Source organism: Lithobates pipiens, unplaced genomic scaffold (assembly GCF_037356315.1).
Source record: "Lithobates pipiens isolate NorthernLeopardFrog02 unplaced genomic scaffold, aLitPip1_a1.2 Scaffold_28, whole genome shotgun sequence".
Classification (NCBI taxonomy): domain Eukaryota; kingdom Metazoa; phylum Chordata; class Amphibia; order Anura; family Ranidae; genus Lithobates; species Lithobates pipiens.
The window spans coordinates 12,153,053-12,165,866 of record NW_027507789.1 but is presented as its reverse complement, the minus strand read 5'-3'; the positions used below and the strand labels follow the sequence as shown (position 1 = coordinate 12,165,866).

The 12,814-nt window shown below is 48.4% G+C and overlaps 1 protein-coding gene across 1 annotated transcript in view; it reads left to right on the top strand.

Moving 5' to 3' along the window:
* Nucleotides 1–8,261: 8,261 nt before the first annotated feature.
* Nucleotides 8,262–12,814, top strand: part of CDC42EP4 (CDC42 effector protein 4) — a 39,268-nt gene continuing 34,715 nt past the window's right edge. The window contains exon 1 of the mRNA XM_077458685.1: nucleotides 8,262–8,407. The gene's annotated coding sequence lies outside the window, so the exon portion shown is untranslated. The remainder of the gene's footprint in view (nucleotides 8,408–12,814) is intronic.

Below are 12,814 nucleotides of genomic sequence, written 5' to 3'. Positions count from 1 at the left end.
CTGACCATCTCCTGTAGTAGGTCTGCAGTCTCTGACCATCTCCTGTAGTAGGTCTGCAGTCTCTGACCATCTCCTGTAGTAGGTCTGCAGTCTCTGACCATCTCCTGTAGTAGGTCTGCAGTCTCTGACCATCTCCTGTAGTAGGTCTGCAGTCTCTGACCATCTCCTGTAGTAGGTCTGCAGTCTCTGACCATCTCCTGTAGTAGGTCTGCAGTCTCTGACCATCTCCTGTAGTAGGTCTGCAGTCTCTGACCATCTCCTGTAGTAGGTCTGCAGTCTCTGACCATCTCCTGTAGTAGGTCTGCAGTCTCTGACCATCTCCTGTAGTAGGTCTGCAGTCTCTGACCATCTCCTGTAGTAGGTCTGCAGTCTCTGACCATCTCCTGTAGTAGGTCTGCAGTCTCTGACCATCTCCTGTAGTAGGTCTGCAGTCTCTGACCATCTCCCGTAGTAGGTCTGCAGTCTCTGACCATCTCCCGTAGTAGGTCTGCAGTCTCTGACCATCTCCCGTAGTAGGTCTGCAGTCTCTGACCATCTCCTGTATTAGGTCTGCAGTCTCTGACCATCTCCTGTAGTAGGTCTGCAGTCTCTGACAGTTTCCTGTAACATTAGATTCACAAAATACTATGTGTGGCTCTTTGGTGATATCAGGGGCCACACTTGGTTCCCACTACATTGCGGGAGTTGATCCCCACTGCACCATGAAATTCAAAGTCCAAATTTTTTTAATGGGTCCCAACAACCGAAATCACTTCCTCTTTTTCCCAATCGTCTGGCACAAACCCGCACAGCTCAGCATAGGATCCCTCCGCACACAGAACAATCAAAGTATCACTGAAAGATGATGAATACGTCCTCCAACCCGTACATTACATTCAGGAGTGGACTTTACTGTCAAGAACTGTGAATAACCGGAACATAAACCAGTAAATGGTGATGATGTCATCGTCTCGGCTAGGGTTGGGCTGAACACCCCCCGGTTCAGTTTGCGCCAGAACTCTCGAACATCGCAAAAGTTCGGACTCAACCCCATTGAAGTCTATAGGACCTGAACTTGAAAAATCAAATCTTCCCATTTTGAAGGCTTATATGCACGCAATTGGCAATAGAAGGGGTATGGAAGTTTGGGTACTACCCGAGGGGACATGTATCAATGCAAAAATGTGTTTTTGTTTTTTTTTTAAGAATTTTTACAGGAGCAGTGTTTAAATGATGCTTAAAGTGAAAGAATAAAAATGAAAAATTCCTTTAAATAGAGAGCCTGGGTGGTCCCCTTAGTCTGCCTGTAAAGTGGCGCATCTGTACTGTGTATAGAACCTGCTGCAACAAAACTGACCCTTTTAAAAAGGAAAAAAAAAGACATTTAAATTGCAAGCAATACATTTCCGGCAACACAAAAAGGTCTGTTGATGGGGACAAGGGCCTCTTCCTGACAACCCTGGGCTGTGTTTATGGTGGTCTGTGGGCGAGGGGCTTATCGGAATCTGGAAGCCCCCTTTAACAAGGGGTCTCCAGATCCCACCCCCCCCCGCATTGTACCCCTAGTCATTCACCAAAAATAAAGACCGGAGGCAGTTTTGACATTTCCCTTAAAAGAATAAATACATTTAAAAAATGTCCCCCGATGCAGATTAGTCCATCTAATGCTCACTACACTGCCAGACCCAGTGTTTTAGTTTTTTTAATAAAGGCGTTGTAAAAAAACTGAAACCTCCTGTCTTTATTTTTGATTAATGGGTAGGGGTACTATGTATCCCATACTCAATTACATAGGGATGGGGTTGGTATCTGGGGAGCCCCTTGTGAAAGGGGGCTTCCAGATTCCAATAAGCCCCCTGCCCGCAGACCCCCATAACTACAGCCCAGGGTTGTCAGGATGAGTCCCTTCTCCTCATTAAATTGGGGACAAGGCAGAGGCATAACAACTAGAATCTACAGGGCCCCGGTGCAAGAAACCATGATGGGCCCCCCTGACCCACCCTTCCATTCGAGCCACGGGCTTCCAATTTTGGGAGGGCGTCCATGGACATCCTCCCAGAACCCTGCTTCCCGCATGCCCCCTGGGACGTGCATCCAGCGCAATCACAGTGGCCCTTTACCATGTGATCAACTGATCACATGTAAACAGACTTGCTGGTTATCAGCAGCCCTTTCCTCCCACGCTGTGTCTGTGTGAGGAAAGGAAAGCCGTTATCCGGCAAGAATGTTAGTAAATTGTTTACCTTGATAATCAGTGCCGCCTATCAGTGCTCTTCAATTCCACCTATCAGTGCTCTTCAATTCCACCTATCAGTGCTCTTCAATTCCACCTATCAGTGCCCATCAATGCCGCTCATCAATGCTGCCTATCAGCGTCTGTCAGTGCCCCCTATCAGTCCTGCATTTTAGTTCCGCCTAGCAGGGCCCATCAATGCCGCATAGCAGGGCCCATCAATGCCGCCTAGCAGGGCCCATCAATGCCGCCTAGCAGGGCCCATCAATGCCGCCTAGCAGGGCCCATCAATGCCGCCTAGCAGGGCCCATCAATGCCGCCTAGCAGGGCCCATCAATGCCGCCTATCAGAGTTCATCAATTCCACCTATCCGTGCTCATCAATCAATGTCACTTGCCTCCCCAGCAGGTCTCTGAGCGGACAGCCTGTCTCTCATACAGCTCACAGCTGTTATTGACAGTTCTCCCTCTCTCCTCGATCGCATGGGATGAGAGAGAAGACACAGCTGATCCGCTCCACCCCCCACCGCACTCTGATATGTGTACCATGGGAGATGTGAGCTTGTTCGCTGCAAACTTGACTTACCGCAGAGCACACACACGGGGGGAGGAGCAGATCAGCTGGGTCTCGGATATGCTCTCAGCTTAGAGACCTGCGATCAACAACCCCGCTGGGGCCCCCTGACAGTAGCGGAATGCCAGGGTGACTGCTCAGATCCTGGTAGTTCCACCACAAGGTGCTTTGAGTTGGGAGGGGGAAGAGCGTCCCCGCAACTAAAGCATCCCCCCCCCCCCATGTTGAGGGCACATGGCCTGGTATGGTTCGCGGGGGGGGGGGGGGGGGCGCTCGCTCGTCCCCCCCTCCCCCACCTGATCTGCCAGGCTGCATGATCGCATAAGGCTCTGATATAGATTTTGGGTCCCCCTTTTAAAATTATTTTTACATTTTGGTGTGGGTTTCCATTTAAAATCCACACTAGACCCCAAGGACCTGGTATGAATTAGGGTGGACCCCCAACACTATTTTTAAATTTTTGTATTGCTGGCAATTAAAATGTAATATTTTTTTTCTTTATAAAATGTCAATTTTGCTTCAGCAGGTTCTATTCATGATACAGATGCGACACTTTACAGGCAGACTAAGGGGACCCCACAGGAACTATATTTAAAGGATTTTTTAATTTTTATTGTTTTACTTTAAGCATAAATAAAATCACTGCTCCTGTAAAAATGATCTTTTTTAAAAACATTTTTTTGCATTGGTACATGTCTCCCAGGGCAGTATCCAGACCCCAATACCATTTTTATGGCCATTAACTTGCATATAAGCCTTCAAAATAGGGAATTTTGATTTTTCACATTCGAGTCCTATAGACTTCAAAGGTTGGTGCCTGGCAGCGCACACCAGCGGCCACAAGTTCCGCACAATGAGGAAGCCCTTTTGCTGAGCAACTGGCTTAATGGGAGAAGTTCTTCTTGAGTAACTGTGCGATTATCTATAATGGACAACATGGAACATTATTCTACCGTTGGCCACCGATATCTCTACTCTTAAGCTTTGGACTTCCTTATTCCATGCATTAGATAAACAAGGAAACCATATGGGGAAAACCATTCATACATCACTGCTGCAGCTGAGTTCATACATCCCAAATCTGAGATGGGCAATAAGGACATATTGTAGTGCAGAATGCAGATTAAGCAAAGGACATAACCCCAGTTACAGGGATTGGCTGAACCCATACAAGTACTTGCCATCATCCCTACTTTCTTTATTTCAAACTTCAATAATTTTGAGGTCGGGTGATATATTTAGGGCAGTAAAAAACACTCTAGATCAGTGGGCTTCCCACTGACACCAAGGCTGGGGGCACTGTTCCTCCCACTCAGGGCCGTCTTTAACCACTTGCTTACTGGGCACTTAAACCCCCCTCAGTCCCAGACCAATTTTCAGCTTTCAGCGCTGATGCACTTTGAATGACAATTGCGCGGGCATACAACACTGTACCCAAATGAAATTTTTATCATTTTTTTCCCACAAATAGAACTTTCTTTTGGTGGTATTTAGTTACAGCTCGGAGTTTTATTTTTTGCTAAACAAACAAAAAAAGATGCAAAAAAATAAAAATAAATAAATCATGTTTTAATAGTTTGTTATAAAATTTTGCAAACGGGTCATTTTTCTCCTTCATTGAAGTGCGCTGATTAGGCGGCACTGATGGCTGCATTGGTGGGCACTGATGGGCTGCATTGGTGGGCACTGATGGGCTGCATTGGTGGGCACTGATAGGCTGCACTGGTGGGCACTGATAGGCATAGTTAAGGCGGCACTAATAGGCACAGATAAGGCGGCACCGATGGGCACAGATAAGGCGGCACTGATGGGCAAAGATGGGCACAGATAAGATGGCATGGATGGCACGGATAAGTGGCACGGATGGGTGGCACGGATGGGCACTGATAGGTACCACTGATAGATGGGACTGATGGGCACTGATAGGTGGCACTGATAGGTGGCTCTGATAGGTGGCACTGCTGGGCACTGATGGGCGGCACTGCTGGGCGGCACTGGGTCGCAGCACCTTTGAGGCAGATTGTGGGCACTGTGGGTGGCACTGTTGGTGGCACTGCTGGATGGCACTGTGGGTGGCATTGTGGGTGGCACTGTAGGTGGCACTGTGGGCACTATGGGCACTGATGGGGGGCACTTTTATTCAGGATGGCACGGCGGTGGGCAGGTGGGCACTGGCAGGGGGCAGGTGGTCAGCTGTATTGCTGGCCGTGATCGGGACTGATCGGTCCCGATCACGGCCGCCGGTGATCGGCTTTTTTTTTTTCTCCTCGCGCTGTCAGCGCGAGGAGGAATAATAGCCGATTACCGGCTCCGTTTTATCACATGATCAGCTGTCATTGGCTGACAGCTGATCACGTGATAAGGGGTCGGGATCGACCCCTTGCACGGATCGGTGATCAGGCGAGTCTCACGGACTCGCCGATCACAGAGCGCGCCGCGCGCGCCCCTCAGGGGGCGCGCAGGCCGCTCGTATCCGGGACGACGTCAATAGACGTAGTCCCGGAAATGTAGGTCCGCGCTAATGCCGTCATTTGGCAATAGCGCGGATCTGTAGTGGTTAATATTGATTGGACCCTGGGCAAAACTTTTCTTGGGGCCCCTCCATGCAGTTTCGCTCTCCACCTGCTCTGAGACATACAAGGAATAGCAGCTAGACTCAAAATCAGTTTACTGAATCAGATCAGGCAGCTATTGTGATTGGTTGCCAGAGGTTACAGTGTGTCATTACTGTTCACTGACTGGTTGCTAGAGGTTACAGCACACATTACCGCTCACTGATTAGTTGCTAGAGGCTACAGCACATGATTTCTGCTTGTTGATTGTTTGCCTGAGATTACTGTGGATATGACCTCAGGGGATCATGATACACATATCAGTGCCCGCTATTTACATATGAATGCCACTGCTATTTATATATAAATTCCAGGAATTTACATGTAAACACAGGGTCTGGAGGTGAGTCATCTGTACACAACAATAGGGCAGAGTTGGGCAGCATTAGTAGCAGCACTTCACACTGAGATATTGGGACACAGCACAGGAATAAAACCTCAAGGGATAAGGGAATTGAAACCAGGATAGTTGGCAAGTATGGGGCAGCTGCTTTGGGCCCCACAACAATGACAGGGCCCAGGGCAGCTGCCCCTTTTGCCCTGCCTTAAAAACGGCCCTGCTCCCACTGACACCAAGGCTGGGGGGCACTGTTCCCGCCCACTGACACCAAGGCTGAGGGGCACTGTTCCCGCCCACTGACACCAAGGCTGGGGGGCACTGTTCCCGCCCACTGACACCAAGGCTGGGGGGCACTGTTCCCGCCCACTGACACCAAGGCTGGGGGGCACTGTTCCTGCCCACTGACACCAAGGCTGGGGGGCACTGTTCCCGCCCACTGACACCAAGGCTGGGGGGCGCTGTTCCCACCCACTGACACCAAGGCTGGGGGGCGCTGTTCCCGCCCACTGACACCAAGGCTGGGGGGCGCTGTTCCCGCCCACTGACACCAAGGCTGGGGGGCGCTGTTCCCGCCCACTGACACCAAGGCTGGGGGGCGCTGTTCCCACCCACTGACACCAAGGCTGGGGGGCGCTGTTCCCGCCCACTGACACCAAGGCTGGGGGGGCACTGTTCCTCCCACTCATACCAATGATGGTGCACTATTCCTCCCACTGACACTAATGCTGGGGCACTGTTCCTCCCACCGACACCAATGCTGGGGAAAAAAATTGCAACCATCTTTCTATTCAACAGGGCCTCTGCTTTCAGGAAAAGTTATGTTCTGAGGGCAGTGACATCGCTAGGGGGTGGCATTTGGGGCTATAGCCCCGAGTCTCTTACCGGGTGGGTGCAGTCCCTCAATTAGCAGGTATGGCAACTTCATTCCGGGACAATACAGTGTCCCTGAAGGAAACCAACACTGGAAGCAGATCAGAATGCAGGGGACAGGGGCGGACTGAGCCGCGGTAGTGCTGGCTCCAGCTTTGCCCCGCCTCCACTGACTCTACTCTTGGCCACTGGTTGCTAGAGCCACCTAGCATCTAGCAACCAGTGACATCACGGCTCAGACTCCCTCCCTGCCCAGCATTCAAAAGCAGAGGAGGATTCCACTTGTTACTCCTCCACGCTAGTGCTCGTGGGCCTAAAGAGTTGAGCCTAGCACCCTTGCCATGGTCCTGTACTGGAGCATCCCGCCGCTGGTTCGGTGGCGATGGGGTGCAGGGCAGCAGCATCAAACAGGGAGGGGGAGGCCTGGGCAGCAGGGAAGAGCCCAGAAGGGAGTGAGAGAGAGAGAGAGAGAGATGAGACCTCACCGCCACCCTGAGCAGCGTCCCGGCGCCTCCCAGAGCCTGCACTCCTTCAACATCCTTTCCCAGCTGTGTCCGTCATGGAACAGGAAGAAAACAGGCTGACTGAGGATGGGCGGGAGGTAGGTGGATCACACATGCCTACCCACACAGTCACGGGCTGGGACAGTAGGGACTGCAGGCAGGGCTAGGGGGTCTCTCTCACCCCCCCTGTCTTTCATCCACCCTCTCTCTCACCCTCCCTGGGGACCCTGATTTAAGGGGGGGCGCTCTAGGGGCCCCAATGTAAGGGGGGTCTGCCCTTAGATGAGAGAGAGAGAGAGAGAGAGAGAGAGAGAGAGAGAGAGAGAGAGAGAGAGAGAGAGAGAGAGAGAGAGAGAGAGAGAGAGAGAGAGAGACATATTATATACATGGGTCTGGCCCCAGATCTTTTGTAGACCTATGACGCCCTGTCTGGGGGTTTAGGAAGTTTTTGCGATATCACAGGCGCATGCAACTTTAAGACTTTGGTGTGTTTGGTATTCATTTCCTCAACGCAAACTCACCTTTTATAGATTATATAAAAAAAAAAAAAAAAAAATATCTTGTGTGTGTTTGGAAGGAAATTAATTTCATTAAAACTTTTTTTTTTTTGCATTTAATAACAGTTTACGCAAATATCATGTGCCATAAAACACGTGCAACCAGCATCATTTAATTCTACAGGGCCTCTGCTTTCAGGAAATAGGTTATATTCTTGGGGGGGGGGGGGGGTTCAGGTGGTTTTATTGAAGATTTTTTACTGAAAAAACAAAAACAAAACTTGCTCTAGAGCTGAACTAGTTAATAAGTTGCATATTTATTAGGATTTTATTGACTGTAGCGGGTCATGTGAGATCTTAGTGATTGGTTTACATATAAATTCACCAACACAGAGATAAGATCACCAACAACCCAGCCAGACCTATTCATAGCCCCACAAATTGCAATGTAATCCAATCAGAGGCAGCATTTTAAAAATGTTATCTAGACTTCCTACAATGCAACAATGTAACCTCCACATCCTATACAATGACCCCCTCCTGACCATTGTCACAGGTAAAGCCATTTATCTGCCTCCTGAGCTCAGTCTGCGCAGACTGGAGAGGGGAGGCGTGGCCTGCCCGGGGACGTTGAGTGGGGGGCGTGGTCTGCATTGTGCTGCAGCTCTTTATGTGTCTGCTCTCTCTGGCACAGAGTCACACGTTGGGAAATCTGCTGGGAGGGCTGGATGGTGCAACTGCTGAGCTGTGCATTCACTTCTGAGGCTTATGGACTGTTGTGGATTAGCAGAGCTGACACAGTGAGTAGAAAAAGGATCTCCCCTTTAAATTTTTTTTTTTTTAATATTTATAAAATTATTGTAAATGCATCTGCTGCCCCTGTGATTGCATTGTGAGATGGGAATGCAGTTCTTATTCAATGCCAGGGAGTTCAGCACTGCAGTGGTTACTGGCAGAGGCACCGCCTGCTCCCCCCACCACCACACACACATTGCCTCTTCTGCCTGTGAGTGCTTTGTATTGTTGTGGGGGGGGGGGGGGGGAGGGGGGTGGTCCCTGCACTGAGCCTGGAGGGGTCTTTGTGATAGCCAATGGATCTTGCCCATCTCCTCCTTGTTGTATTTGTTTGTCTATTGGTCAGATTGCTTCCTATTCCGCCACCACAAGCCAGGCGGAGGGTTAAAGTTCCTCATCCTGGTCACAATAGTCCCATTGAGTGACAGGCCGGCCCCAGCCAATGGCCGACGCGCCAGGAACAAATTCAGGCAGGACCGAGAAAAGTTATTGGTGGCCACACACTGTGCGATTATTATTATTTTTTTTTACTTTTTTTTATTTGTGCAAGCAATGCGACTCATTTGTACCCGGCGCGCACCAGCGACAAAGCATGGCGACTCTTTTAAAGTGAGTTTGCAGAACCCTTCTAGCATGCTACATTTTTATTTTAAGTTCTTGAGCGTGCCCCCCCCCCTTCTCGCCGAATGCGGCTTTGAAATTGCGCTACTATGCCGATTTCAAAGCCACCGGTCAGTGCGATTTCATACTCGGCGGTCAATGCAAGTTGCACATGAAATGGCCAAAAATGGTGCAGGAACGATTTTTCTACTCTTTATATCACACCCATAGAGATGCGATAGATGTGACTTCAAATTCGTAAATCGCATGTCGCACCGCTGTAAACTGGGGCTTGGCCCTCTTTCACACTGAGCGCGGGTTTGAAATCGGGCCAGTGCCGCTGCACTGGACCAATTTCAAACCAGAATTTCAGTCCGACTTCGGGGTGAGGAACTGACTGACGTCTGTGCGGGTTCATGCGCAGATGTCTATTGAAATCGCCCCCCCCCCAAAGTCACCAAAAGTAGTGCAGGAACTGCTTTCCGGTATCGGTGCGGCGACGCAAAAGTCTGCACTGCATCGTTTTGACCAGTGCCATTCCCGGTGTTCTGGCATATAGCGTCCTGCCATCGGATACTGTCTGCACCGTACTGCGCATGCGCAGTACAGAGCAGAAGAAGCTTCGGAAAATCTTCGAAGATGAATGGCGCCTGCGCTGTGAGTCGAGGTGGTAGCCCCACCATCCAAGCGGACATTGAGCCCCCCGCGGGCTCAATTCGCACGCTGCGCTTCGGGCTCGGCCTCACTGTGCTTGGCTCTTTTATATTCCAACTCTATGTCCACTTGGATGGTGGGGATAGAACCTGGACTCACGGCGCAGGCGCCGTTCATCTTCGGCTATTTTCGGAATGTGTGTGTGCTGTGTAATGCGCATGCGCAGTACACAGCGGACACTATCCGATGGGGGACACTATGTGATAGGACACTGGCAATAGGCTCCAATTTGGCACGCAATTTGACGTGTCAAATCCGCCCAATGTGAACGTGGGCTTAAAGACTGCTTGGAAAAAGATTAAATCGACCTTTAACCACTTCCATACCGGGCCAATTGTGGCATTCCTCTCCTACATTTGAATATCATTTTTTGGCTAGAAAAATTAATTTTAACACATACACACACACACACATAATATATTTATTTATTTTTATATATGTATCTTTTATTATTAAGCAGAGACCCTAGAGAATAAAATAGCGGTCATTGCAATTTTTTTATGTCACGCGGTATTTGCGCAGCAATTTTTTTAAATACTTTTTTTGGGGAAACAAAAACTCCACTTTCATGGATTAAAAAAAAGCAAAACAATATTTTTGTAGAATGTGAAAGATAATGTTATGCCGAGTAAATAGATACCCAACATGTCATGCTTCAAAATTGCGCCCCGCTCGTGGAATGGCGCAAAACTACAGTACTTTAAAATCTCCATAGGCGAAGCTTTAAAAATGTTTACAGGTTACCAGTTTAGAGTTACAGAGGAGGTCTAGTGCTAGAATTATTGCTCTCGCTCTGAAGATCGTGGGCGATACCTCCCATGTGTGGTTTAAATGCTGTTTACATATGTGGACATCGCCTACGCATGCGTTCGCTTCTGCGTGTGAGCAAAAGGAGACGGCGGCGCTTAAAAAAAAAAAAAAAAAAGAGATAGAGAGAGATATATATCTATCTCATATCTCTTTTTTTTTAGGTTTAGATTACTTTTATTCCTAATACAAGGAATGTAAATATTCCTTGTAATATGACTAGTGCCTGACAGGTCCTCTTTATTGAGAGATCAGGGGTCTATAAGTTCCCACATCTCTCCTCTATGATGGAAAGCCGGAAATAAAAATAAATAAATAAATCTATCTTAGGCTTTCCATAAAAAAAAAAAAAAAAAAGTAGTCAGTGTTTACATCTGCCAGCGCCAGAAGTGGCATGGCTTTTGGCCTCAGAGGGTCGTAGAGAAGGCCAGGAAGCATCTGGTCCATGGCCAGCTCTATGGTAAATCGCTACCATCAGCGGATTCACTCTCCAGACCCCCGATTGCAATTTGTAAGCCAGGATAAGCACCAGAGGGTGGCCGGTGGGAGAAATAGTGCCCCCATCACTGGTGTCAGTGGGAGAAATAATGCCCCATCACTGGTGTCAGTGGGAGGAATAGTGCCCCATCATTGGTATCAGTGGGGGGAATAGTGCCCCATCAGTGGGAGGAATAATGCCCCATCAGTGGTATCAGTGGCAGGAACAGTGCCCCATCATTTGTGTCAGTGGCAGGAACAGTGCCCCATCATTGGTGTCAGTGGGAGGAATAGTGCCCCATCATTGGTGTCAGTGGGAGGAATAGTGCCCCATTATTGGTGTCAGTGGAATGAATAGTGCCCCATCATTGGGATGAAGTGTGCTCCATTATTAGTGTCAGTGGGAAGAATAGGGCCTTATTGTTGGTATCAGTGACAGGTTTTATGCCCCATTGTTGGTGTAGAACAGTGGTCTCCAAACTTCGGCCCTTTGCTTGCTTTCATCTAGCCCTTGGGGCAATATTTCATCCTCTGACACCAACATTGGGGCATAATGACACCAAGGATGGGGCATGGTTTTCTCCCACCGAACCCGGGACATTTTCTACTCACACTGGCCACAGCTCGACCCCCCTAATCTTTGATGGACAATAAACTGGCCCTTTGCTTAGAACGTTTGGAGTCCTCTGATGCAGAAGAAATAGATCCTTTTGTATCAAGGAGAGGAATAGTGTCCTGAGGGTCTGATAAAGGCAAATAAAGGGCCATATCCGGCCCCCCTGGACCACATTTTGGAGACCACCATTCAAAAAAAAAAAAAAAAAAAATCAACATGCAGGAAATCATCCGGAGTTTAGTCATTTTTCATAGACAATTTTCCCATCCCTCAGAAAGTAAAACGAGACATCTGATTGGTTGCCAGTTGGCAGCACCCTCACTTTAGCGCAAATTGCGTAAATTGGTGGCGCGGTCCTCAGAATTAAGCTGGCCATTAGTAAAGTTCTGTTCTGAGAACGTTCGTTCAGTGTTTTCTAATCATTAGCGTGGACCAAGATCTGTGTATGCTTTCGATCGCGGCAACGAGAAAAATTTAAAAGGAGCGGGAGGGAAGATTTTTTTTTTATTATTTTTTTTTTTTTTATTTCCTCAAATGAATTTCTAACAGGAAATGTGGTTTTCATTCATGAATGAGCATTCGCTCCAGAATTACCTACGAACGACATTCATTGAATTTACCGGTAAGATTGTCCGTAAAAAAAACGTTTGTTTGAAAATCTACAAAAACATAAGCCCAGGATTCCAAATACTGAGGGGTGAATGCAGCCTCAAATCCATGGCTGCCCTGTTGCGCATGGTGGAAAAACGCGATGGGATTTTGTGTACATTCATGGAACGCTAAGGCTCTGTTCACACCTGAGCGATCTGCGGTCGCTCGTTTTTTTTTTTTTTTTTTTTTTTTACTCAAGCAGTTTTTGGAGCGGCACCATTCATTTGAAAGGGCCTCCCTCCGATCCAAAAATGCTCAAAAAGAAGCTCCTGTACCAAATATTGACACAGAGCCAGGAGCATTTGCAGTCACAATTTTTACTGCGATTTATCGCTCGACCAAAAAAAACAAAAAACAAAAAAAAAAAATCGACCTGCATTTGGGGTACCATTAATTAATAAATAATGGCATTGCAAATGCTTTCCACGATTCTAGAAGCGAGGGCAGAAATGTGGCGATTCCTACTGCGATCCGGATCGATCGGGTGTGAATGAAGCCTAAAAACGTGAATGCGGTCTACGTTAGCGCGCCCGGCAAGTAGACTAGA